At 38.2% G+C, this 12,538-nt stretch overlaps 1 protein-coding gene across 5 annotated transcripts in view; it reads left to right on the top strand.

Moving 5' to 3' along the window:
* stau2 (staufen double-stranded RNA binding protein 2) overlaps window positions 1-12,538 on the top strand; it is a 358,377-nt gene that overhangs the window by 90,190 nt on the left and 255,649 nt on the right. The window lies entirely within an intron of this gene.

The raw sequence follows: 12,538 nt of genomic DNA, 5'->3' as shown, positions 1-12,538 counted from the left end.
ATCCTTCATGTACAGGTCCCACCTTCCCCAGAAAGTATCCCAGTGGTCTAGGTATCTGAAGCCCTCCTTCTTGTACAAGCCTCACAGCCATGTGTTAAGCTGCATTCGCTGACTGTTCCTCAACTCACTATCTCGTGGCTGGTAGCAAACCTGAGATCACTATTCTACTCGTCCTGCTCTTCAGCTTCCAACCTAACTCTCTGTAGTCACTCTTCAGATCCTCAATCCCTTTCCTGGCTAGATCATTGGTGGCAATATGTTTATTCCTACCTCTTTTTTTTCCATGGATTACGTCACACTTGCTACCCTTCAGTCCTTCTTCATAAATATCCTTTCCAAACAATTCTGGAAATTTGCACTCAGTCTTAACTATTCCATCCCTAATTTCCTTCAGTGATGTATCTATATTCACTTTAAGTATGGATTTTTTTTCCTTTTGTAGAATGATTCATGAAGGTTACTTTTCATCATTACTTCGTTAATTGCAATGTGTAACTAATGTGTGAAAATTGAAACAACATATTTAGTAACTCTGCCATTTACCCATTCACATCACAAACTTGCTTTGTTTTGTGAACCTAATCCTACCTTGACTATCTTATTAATGCTAATATGCTGATCTTCATGCCCTTTCCCTTCATCTTTGTGACATTCTTTAGTGTCTTATTTGTACGTTCTTTGTGCTATTGTATTTTTTGTTTTGCTTTTAAACACTGAATGCTTAAGAGTTTCTGACTTTTAAAGCTTATCACTGTGTTTCCAGTTTCTTATCTACAAAATTGAGTAAAGCCTCATCACATTTTATATTTTTGATTTTTAATTAAGAGCTTCCTCTTGATTGATATCTCTGCAGGCATTGTATAGTTCTTGCCTTATGTTAGAGTATATTGTATTTAAAAATGACATGGGAATGTTGGACACTGAAATCACAAGTCCGGTGACCTCAATGTGTTTTGATGCTGAACTAATATATCTTATTTTGACTGTATGATGTTTTTCCAGCAATCTTTTTAGCATTCCTCATGCATGAAAGGCAACATCCTGAAATGCCAAACTAATTCTGCCTTTTTTTATGGTTGGTTAAGTAAATTTTCTTTATGCCCGTTCCAGTTCAGCACCTGCAGTTCAGGTCATGTTGTGTGTCTGTATAGCGCTGGTGTAAGTCTAAGCCTAACATCTTGCTAGTGTTCGAGCAAAGTAACTCTCACAAATTCCATTGAAATTTCTATGGTGAGAGTTTTTGGCTGTGGAGAATATGAAACAGCTTTGTGTACAACACACATTTGGAATTTTAATTTTATAGGCAACAGTTAATGCATGTAAGTTTATAATTAAAAGATAACTTGCAAACAACAGTATGCTTTAGTAGTTCTTGCCCAACTTTAAAAATAATTGTAAGAAACAATTTAATGGCTACAAATGCAATGTCTGATTTTTGAAAAATTGACCAGTTCCCTTAATGCCATTTCTCAAAATGTTGCAAAACACTTCCTGTACAGGCATTTACTTAAACGTGAAATTAGATTTTATAGGCAAATACAGTAACCATTTTGTATAAAGGAAGATTCCACAGCAGTAGTAAGTCACACAGTTAATTTATTTTTGCTGTGGAAAAATGTTATACAGTTAATGGAGCACCTTCCTTATCTTTGAATGGTCCCTGTGGATTGCTAGCATCTAACAGAACAGTTAAACAGGCTTTTAGATAAGCCTTAGGATGGCATCCATAGGAAAACAGTTTTAATGATATAGCATCACTTTAGAATTTTACTGCATAGCAGTGTCAATAGATTATATGTTTGAATCTTACAATGAGGCTTGAAGCCATATGATTCTGACACCAATGCTAAAATACTCTCAAATGAGTGAAGGTTAGCACTCTGAATGTCATGAGTACTTTTATTGAGCAGCTGTGGCCTGTTTACCTGAAGATTTTGTTTGCTGTAATGGCCTGAGACATAAAGTTCACACATGCCAGAACCTGGATAAAAGTGATCAGATGCGTGGCAATTTATACATGCCTCAGACAATTATTTGCATGGGTTGATTTCCAGATCTTACAACACATGATAACGCTGTAAAAATATCTCATACAATAATAGGTTTAATTTAATAGCACTCAAAATCCAAAAAGAGAGTGTTAAGCAAAATGTGTTCATTGAATTTCTATGCATTTCTTTGTTATTTAAATATGTAATAATACTATGGCTTTACTTTGTCCTGGTTTTATTTGAACAGACGTTTTAAGACAGAGGTGCCAGGCAGTCTACCAGAAACTTTAGATTAAACAGCTTGTGAGGCCTTGTTTTTTTTTGTAAAGTTGGAACAGTAGAAGCAGCATGACAGAGTGGGGTCAAATTCCCGCAGAACCAGGATGTTTAGTTTAGCTTTCAGAGTTGCTGTTGGTGTCTATAAGAAGTTAAAGCTATTCTTTCCCTCTCTCAATTAGAGTGAAAAGCTAGGCATTCTCTGCCTGCTATGGGAATTGTATAAGACAATCTGTGTTCTGATTTTGCCAAGAGTGTATTTATGGGATGTTACTATATTGGAACAGTTAATTATCGTTACTTTATCTATTATTCTGTTAAGATTTTCAATAGGGTTAGGTTATTCTAATTTCTTCTTTCTTTCGTTGTATTTTCACTATAGTGAATGAATAAAATGTGTTTTGCTTTAAATCGTTAATTTAACCAATCAATTTGCATCTGGATCGCAACACCTTACATTTACCTTTAAAATAAAAAAAAGTTAGGATCTAGGCTATCTTCTGAATTTTGAGGGGGTTTGGTCTGGTCCATAACAAATAAACAATGGATAGGATTTAAGATTCTCCCCAAGATGAATTTTGGAGACAGGCATTTAACTGAGTGATAAGGTGCTGGGTTGGGATTCCACACTGTCCTGCCTAAGCCTTGATTAAGGCCATGTATAAGCCCTCCAACACTGATGTCAATTGTGATCCTTTAAGGGCCTGATTCTGTCAGAGCTAAAGTGATAGTGGGTAGAACAGTTGCCATGTAGGAACCTGGAAAGGCAATCCTCTCAAGTTTACTTGTGAGCTGTGGACAGAGTCCCTCATTCAAAGGTTCACAGTGTCTGATTGAGGCACACTGTATCATGGAAGGGGAGCTTGCTGAGAGGCACTCCCACCCTTGCTTCCAGCTCATGTGCTGGTGGCCCCTTCTTTGCAATCCTTCCCTTGCTCATGTGTAGCTTAATCAAGCATCTGCAGCCATTGTATTGCTGGCAGCAGTTGCTAATCCTTGGTGATGCTGATGGCAGTAAAGAGATCACAGCCACTAATTAACTTAGTTATTATGTCAATAGGCAAACTGTAGGGGATTGAGGCAGGCTGGGAGACCGGAGTTGATGTAGGTTATGCTGAACCTCTCAAAACTCTTCATGCTAATTGAGGTCAGAGCCTTTAAAGGAGGTGTTTGGCACATTTGCCTCATTTGTCAGAGCATTGAGTATAGGAGTTGGGACATTGTGTTACAGCTGTACAAGACATTGGTAAGGCCACATTTAGGAGGAGAAAGTGAGGTCTGCAGATGCTGGAGATCAAAGTTGAAACTTTATTGCTGGAACAGCACAGCAGGTCAGGCAGCATCCAGGGAACAGGAGATTCGACGTTTCGGGCACAGGCCCTTCTTCAGGAAGAAGGGCCTGTGCCCGAAACGTCGAATCTCCTGTTCCCTGGATGCTGCCTGACCTGCTGTGCTGTTCCAGCAATAAAGTTTCAACTAAGGCCACATTTAGACTACTGTGTACCAATTCTGCTTGTCCTCCTATATTAAACTGGAAAGGGTTGAAAAAAAAGTTCTGTCACCATGTTCTGTCTCCCCTCCTCCTACTGCAGTGGGACTGTATGTTCTTTCCAGTCTGGCAGTTAGACATGCCATTATTCTGCCTTTCTCACATTCTGATCACTTAATTTGAACAATCAACATCCTTTCTGCCGCAGCACTCCAACCCCACCCCCCCCCACACACCCCCAATATTGCAGAAATGCTGCCCCCTTCATTCTTCACTTCAGCTCTGAAGAGTCATCTGGACTTGAAACGTTAGCTTGGTCTCTCTCCATGGATGCTGCGTGACTAGTGTGATCACCAGAAGTTTTTGTTATTAGTCACAGAATGTTACCCAGGCTGAAAGGTTTGAGTTATAAGGAAAGGCTGGAGAGTAGGAGGCTGAGGTTTATAAGTTTAGAGGTTTATAAAATCATAAGGGGCATAGTTAAAGTGAATAGTCAAGGTTTTTTTTCCCCCAGGGTAGGGGAGTCCAAAACTAGAGGTCATACACTTATGGTGAAAAGGGAAAGATTTACAGAGTATCTGATGTACTGACTCTTTCCGCACGGAGTGTGGTGCATATGTGGAATGAACTGCCCAAAGAAGTGGTAGAACCGGAACAGTTGCAACATTGAAAAAACATTTGGACAGGTAGATGGATAAGAAAGGCTTAGAGAAATAGGGGCCAAGCGCAGACAAAAAGGAAGCCTGGTTGGCATAGATAAGTTGAGTTGAAGGGCCCAGTTCCATGCTGTATGACTTTATATATGACTCTATTTTTGTAGTAATACTAATTTCTTTCAGTTCCTCTATCCCAAAAAAACTCTTTTTTCCCTGGTATTTTGGGGAAGTTGTTTATGCCTTCTATGAAATGAGAACAAAATTCCTCTTCCATTTCCTGGATCTCCATGATCAGTTCTGTTTCAGATTGTGAGGGACCTAGATTCATCCTTTATTTAACTTACTTACAGAAGCTCTTACAATCAGCTGTTACGTTCTTTTTTTTTGCTCTTAATCAACTTCTTTATCCTCCTTTGCTGAATTTTAAACTGCTGCCAGTTCTTAGGCATCTTATTTTTTCTAACAGCTTCATATGACTCTTCTTCAAATCTAATTATATCCTAAATGTCTTTTCATAGCTGTGGTTGGGCTGCTTTCCTGTTGTGTTCTTTTGCCTGAAAGCTATGTATAACTATTGCAATGCAAGCATTATTTCCTTAAATATTACATTTGCCTGTGCCTGTGCTCTGTCATGCCTTTTAATGAAGTTGCCTGGTTTTATGCACCCAACTCTCCTCATATTCATGTAGTTTCCTTTGTAGGACCTTACTTTTGGATTGGATTACTTCACTTTCTATCCTGGTGAAAAACTCTTATCATATTGAGATTTATTTTACCCGCAAAGACCTCTCACAACAAGATAATTGATTAATTCTTCTCAATGCAAGGAAGGTGTTAGGGGCTATGGAATGGGTTTTTGGGCATAGGTTAACATGATGAGTAAATGGTAGGGCATAGGCTGGAATGAAGGGAGCCTGGGGGGTGAGTGCTAGAGGGCTCTTTTGTGTTTTAATTTTATTATAACTGGGTCAAAATCCAAGAGGTTTTGGCAGGACTTTTAAACAAACCTCTTCCATACCCAGCAGCATTTTTACTGTGTGCTTTTTATTGGACAGCAATAAACATACTGCAACCATAATTTGAACACTATTGTAGATTTGAGTTTCAGACATGGTGAAATTTATAAGTGCTTCAATGCCAAGGAACGAGTCATACAAGTCAATAGTATTGAAAGCACACTGTAGCCTGTGTGAGTGAGCTATTTACTGTGGCCAGACTTTAAAATAGTTAAACCAACTGTGTTGCTGCATTTACCAGGTATGTTAACTGGCAGCAACAATACTCTTTGGAATGAATGTAGGAAAATCTAGTCCAACTGTGTCACTATCAGAGCTGTTTGCATCACAGGAGTGATGCCAGAAGCATTTTTTAAAAATGATTCTTTCACAGGATGTGTGCGTAGTTGGCAAGCCAGCACTTGTTGCTCATCCCTAATTGCCCTTGCTGTCAGAAGCACCTACATAGATACATATGTCATGAGTTCACATCTAATTTATCAAAGCCAAACGTGTAACAGATACATACAATTATCAGTATGCCTAGTGTTATATAACTCAAGGCTCAAGATACACTTCATGGATAGAGTGTGTGCTACAATGCCAAATTGGTTGCTTGCTATCTGTCCATGCTAGAAGGCACTTTGATGTCTCACTTCACGACAAAGCTTTTTGGCCACTGTTCCCCTCTTCACTCTGGCTGGTGTCCCTCCCCTGGTTACTGATCTTTGCTCCACCCACCCTCAGGGTGCAAGCCTCAATCTTCGCTCTATGGCTTGTCGCTTGGATCAGGTATTCCTGAAGAAGGGGCTCATGCCCGAAACGTCGATTCTCCTGCTCCTTTGATGCTGCCTGACCTGCTGCGCTTTTCCAGCAACACATTTTCAGCTCAGGTAGAGAACAACTGATGCGGAAGGTGAGGCTCCAGGGGCTTTTTGAAACACACTCAGAAGTTTGACTGCAAAGCTGTATTTCTGTGCATCTGCTCTCATTGCACCATCTACTGCTTGCATTAACAAAAAAAAGACTTGGTGAAATAGACATCCCTGTGACAACACTGAGAAACATTAACCAAAAACTAAACTAAAATGGCAGCTAAGAAAACTGAATGATTCTGAATGGTGTGCTGTGTTTCCAAAGGTTTTATGACTTACTTGTGTATCATAAAGACAGCTAAAGCTTATAAATTTTAAAGTTTAGTCTATCACATAGAATGTTTAATTACCGCAGATGGGTTAAATATTGAGTGACCAATAATACTCTGAAATTGTGAATTCTGTTTTAGTGTTTTTTCTATGTATATGCTTTTATTTTTACTTTTAAAATTGACTCCCAGTGAATACAAGGTGACATTTCTCTGGTTAAGGTATTCATTCACTTTGAGTACAATGGTAATCAATAGGGGAAGAATGTAAAATAGATGGAATGATTGCAGTAGAGTGATTGATCTCATACATACACATAATTAAAGGACTCTTCTCGGTCAATCTGACTCATGAGTTTTTAGAAATGATTAAACTGTCAATGCATAATGATTGTATCAGTATTTAAATGAATGTCATCTGATCATTTGTGCAGTAACAATTGTTTTCATAAATATTTAACTAAATGATCACAAATATATGTCAGAGAGAATGAATATATAAGGTTTAGCATATAGTTGGGCAGAAAATTTAGGAATTAACAAATCCAAAGTCAGTTATCACAGTTGTGGTTTGATGGACTACTTCCACCTCATGTTAATTAACTTGAAGGGAAATTCATAGAATACCTACAGTTCAAAAAGAGGCCATTTGGCCCATTGAGTCTGCACCGACCCTCCTAAGAGCATTCCACCTAATCCCATAATCCCATGTGGGATTTTTACCAGTGATAACCCACCTAACTGCACATCCCTGGACACCACGGGGCAATTTTTAAGCATGGTCAATCCACTTGATCAGCACATCTTTAGACAATGGGAGGAAACTGGAGCACCCAGAGGAAACTCATGTCAAAAGTTGCCCAAAGCTGGAATCAAACCTGGATCCCTGGTACTGTGAGGCAACACTGCTAACCTCTGTGCCACTGTGCTGCCTGCAAGAATTCACAAATTCAAGTTAGTTTTTATCACGCATATGTATAAACCCACTAAGCTTACTTAATTTATTTTTTTTTAAATCTACATTAAATATGTATTGGTAAGTTGGTAAAATCCCACAAAGATGCTGCCACAATCAGTGTGGTGTAGATTTGACAAATCTACTTACTTTGGGACTGTGACTTAGAATTCTTTATGAGACAGCACAGGTCAGATTGCACCTGATTTCAGAGCAGATTACTTGTGCCAATTTTTCTAGAATATGAGAGGCTATTCAGAATGTGAAAGAGTGGAATAATTTATAGACTTTTTTTTCAGTTGACTTGATACTTTTTAAAAAGTGCCTATAACAAATTCAGTCACAATTACATGCCTTCTCAAATTCAATGACGCCAGTCACTCCCTTAAATGATCTAAGCAGGTTATTCAGTGGGCGTTGACTCATATTGTCATATACCTAATCGTACAATAGATAGCTCAAGAATGTAACAATAATCCCCTTTTGTGATCTGGGTATTGGTCTCTTTCGCACACATATCTCTTCAATCTCGCTAAAGGCAGATTTGAGAAAAATAGGTGAGGCAATGCTTTGTTTGAATCATTAAATTGTTTAATTTCATAGTTATTTTGAATCTACAGAGCAGCAGTTATGATCACATTGGAAAATCAACATTGTAACTACAACACAAATAAGGTAAATAATCATAATTCATAACAGATACAGGCAATCATTAAAATAAAGTATAAAGTAATTTAAAAATTGCACAGTTTTGAACATTTCAGTATTCAAACATTTACACTGGCCTAGATTTTGATTCAAACTTAGACTAACTCTTGGGTAACTATTAAATTGACACCCCACCTCAGCATTCACACCCCAAACTGCAATTATCCCATCCACCCCTGACCTAGACAACCACTCCACGCCCTCAGTGCTGCACCTAACCAGCCCTCCCCCAACCCAACTTGATTCCCCTCACCACTCCTCTTCCCTGGGACCCAACATCTCCCTTTCCTTCCCCTTCCCCCAGGACCCAACAATGCCCTCCCCTCTGCTAGACCTAACTTCCCCTTGCCAGACACAACACATCACCCACTGCACCCGATACCCGCAGCCCACCCCACCTACCCTAAATGCAGGGTGCAAGGTGGCATGCTTACCTTGTGCCTTGCATCTCATTCACGTGAGACCCGAACCTCACACTTACATACTCATTCTTTCACACGCACTGTCCAAGTGGCTATGTTGCTGGACATTTCAATTACAATCTACTGCTGTGAAAAAGAGGTTGTGGTTATCTCCCCCCATCCCCGACTATCTAACACTGAAGTGATCGTAATTGCCTGCCAGTAATGCGGTACTCTCTGTCTAAATGGAAAAAGGTAGGAGTGAGTGGCAATCTGACTGAAATTGCCACTCCTTGAAAAATCTGGCCCCATAATGTTGCAAAATGCATGTCTCCTTAACTTACATAGGAAAATAAATAGTGTACTGCAAAGTCTAGAGATCACATATTGTCAGCTTTAAGGATATGATTTGCCTTTGTCTAAGATACATAAAGTACTTCTTCAATTTCCATGAAGTACCTTACTTAAGCTTAACAAAATGATTCTCCTGGCTGAGGGCAGAACTAATGTTCCTGCAGTCCTTTGCCTTTTGCTAACAGCATGAGCAACTTTTTGGTTCCAGATACTTGACTATCCATCAGACTTGCTGTTCTGATTTTCAGAAGCTTTTCTCAATATGTGACAAAGCTTATCCTTTTTACAGTCTGACAGAGATAGAAAGATTTGTCAACATAATAGCCAGAGATATCTTTTGAAATAACAAGGCCATCTAGTGTATCACTAATTGTTTGGTTTATGGGCAGGGCAGTTGATTAGAACATTTCATCTCAGTTTCTTGAGATATACATAGCTTTTAAAACCCCAGCAAAACTCTTCAAAACTTCCTAAATATTTAAAAATGAGAAATGTGACAAGTATTTTGAAAATAAATGTCAATATTACCACATTATTGAGAGAGTACTGTTTCATCTGTTTAATGGGAAAGATGTTTGGACAAACTGAAGAAAAAAACTGGAACTTCTTAGGACCAAGGAAATAAGAGATGTGAAAATTAATGATGTCTCTTGCATTCTTCCTGTTATTCCTTGTTCTCCTCCTCCCCTTCTCTTCACCAGCCCTTCCATTTTACTTGAGTTCACCACTATATTGATTGATCTCCATCTCCTCCTCTCAGTCATCCAACCTTTTTCTGGCAGTCTCAACTCCATATTGCAACTCACTACATTTTCTCCATCTCAACAGATGATCAGACCATTTCAATCTCCCCTTGGCTACTTTTTTCGTACTTAAATATTAGAATGTAAATCTTTCTGTGTAGTATGTATGGGCAATAGCTTAATCAAAGAGGTATTTTTTGAGGAGCTATTTAAAAAAAATGAGGGAAATGTTAAGACCCTGAAAGATCGGCTGAGGGAATTAAACTTAACAGCCGGTAATGGTGGATTGAAGAAAGAGAACAGAGGTCATAACTAGAGAAGTGCAGAGATCCTGGAGGGCTACAGACTTGGACAATGTTGCAGAGATAGGGAGAGGTGATAACTTGGTGAGATTTGAAAACAAGGATTAGAATTTTAAAGTTGAGGTTTTACTGGTCAAAAATTAATGTAGGTCAGCGAGCACAGTAACAGGGCTTATAAATTAGGATGTGGGCAATAGGATCTGTTGGATTAATTTAAGATTGCCCATATAAATTGCATTTAAATTTTAACTACTGAAGTGGAGTGGCATCTTGGGGTTCATATAAATTGTGTAAAATAAGTACAGGAGTATACTGGTTGTAAGAAATATTATATTTGTGCCCTCGGATATAAACCACTAGTTGAGATTTGTAAGCAAATAGTGACTTCAATATTTGCATTTTTTAATTTCTCTTTCAGCATAATCTTCAATTTAATTCACATTTTGCATCTCTTTGCTTTTCATTTTTTTTCTCAATCATTGACTGAGTTAAATGTAATTTACAGGTTTCCTGAATATTCAGATGGCTGAAGGTGTAAAATAACATAAGACATTGTTATGATTCCAACTGATGTTGTTATTGCTGGACATGTCAGTTCCCAAACCTAAATCTGACTTGATAAATCATATTTTGCCTATTTTGGTTTTAACAAGGTGGTCTTTTGCTGAAAGAAGAATAAAACATTGCAAATGTTTTTTGGTAAAACAAAATCTAAGTAAAAACAATGATGAGAAAATTGAAGAAAAAAATCTAGTTACTTATAACACAAATTCAATGTTTTAAACATACAATCAAATCACAATCCCATTAATCTCAAAACTTTTTTAAAAATAATAAGTTATTCCTTCTACAGCACCCACACCAGAGGAAAAATCCTTTTCTCACTCAATAGTCTTTACGTAATTGTGACTTAAACTCCAAACTGGAAATTTGGATAGCTTCTTCCTGGAGCTGATATACCCCTGATTGTAAACATACTCAACTTCAAGAAATACTTGAAAATGTTATCCCAACAGTCTTATTTGGCATTATCACTAACTCCTTCCACTATATCCTCCCCTTCTCAAGACCAATGCTCTATACAAGCATCTCCATCCAAGGATCTCAGAACTGTCTCAAAAACAAGACCAAAGAAGTCTTTCCATTTAAGCTATGGGTGTTTTCCCAAATTTAGAAAGCCCTAGTCCAGAAATTCTAACAGACCTTAAAAGCACAATGGCCTGTGTTGCTCAGTCATAAAACATAAGCAAGAACCCATCAGGATCCCAACATAACCCTTGTAAACGGCTGTGAAAGCAATTACCATGGCTACAGAGATTCTTGTAAGATAATTGTTATCTTCAGACACATAAGAAACCCATATCTTGTTAACACAATCCAATTAAAAAAAAACTATATCTAAATGACACAATTTATATCACAACATAGAGACTAGAAGATCCAACAATTTCATTTGCACCAAGCTATATTACGAATTATATGTAAAAGTGATGAGGGAGTGAAGGTATAAATTGCTCACACAATGTCCATTTTAACTATGAACAAAACCTTTAAGTTCCAGGGCAGAATTTAATCCAGGGGCCTCACCTGCCTAATTTTTCCTGTTTAGCTTCCTTTGCAGTGGGCCCACTGGTTTTAAGTTCTCTTGGGCACTTTTAAGTGATCACTGGTGGGCCACCTCCACTTGCAGCACAAGGACCTTGGAGGAGGAAATCCGCTGCTAGCCAATTAGAGGCTAGAATCTATTGTAGACAGCAGGAGAGGGAGCAGTGGCATAAATTACCCAATTAATAGCCTGAAGTGGTGGCAGAGTAGGCAGATCATGAACCTTCCCAGTCCCATCCGTAGATGCACAAGATCATTACGGACTAAAGAGTTTGTCCCCTCACCTTTCACCAACATCCAAATTCAGACACTGCCACATCCGATAATTCCAAGATTTGCTGTTACGTTCTGGATTTATCTTTTCCATTTTTCTATTCTGAACTATTTTTTCCACTCTTCCCCTTCTAAATTGGAGATCTATTTAACAGAAACAGACAGCAACCTCAAACAGGCATAGCATAGTGGTAATTTCATTAGACTGTAATCTGGAGCTCCAGGCTAATGTCTTGAATATGTGTGTTCAAATCCCCCCACAGCAGATGGTGAAATTTGAATTCAGTAAAAATCTGGAAAATGGATGTTAGTCTAACAATGTCATCATTGTTGATTCACTGGGGGAAGGACATCTGCCATCCTTACTTGATTTGGCCTACATGTGACTCCAGACTCTCAAAATGTGGTTGGCTCTTAAATTGTAGACTTGGCAATTCTGGATGAATAATAAACACTTACATACTGTTATGAATAAAACACTGTGGAATAGTACTGGTAAAGTCTGCCTTTTTTTTCTTCAAATGGCAGATATCTTGTTACAAATCAATTTTTCACATATTACATGCATTGATAATCCATGTATTTTAATAGAGCCATCCAGTTAAAAAGATCTTAAAATATGAAAGCAATGGTGAAGCAAGGATGT

The sequence above is a fragment of the Chiloscyllium plagiosum genome, unplaced genomic scaffold (genome assembly GCF_037043375.1).
Source record: "Chiloscyllium plagiosum isolate Xiang-an unplaced genomic scaffold, Cpla_swu_hap1 HiC_scaffold_4, whole genome shotgun sequence".
Taxonomy (NCBI): Eukaryota; Metazoa; Chordata; class Chondrichthyes; order Orectolobiformes; family Hemiscylliidae; genus Chiloscyllium; species Chiloscyllium plagiosum.
Note: the sequence above shows the minus strand (reverse complement) of the source record. Positions and strands in the feature narration are given on the sequence as shown.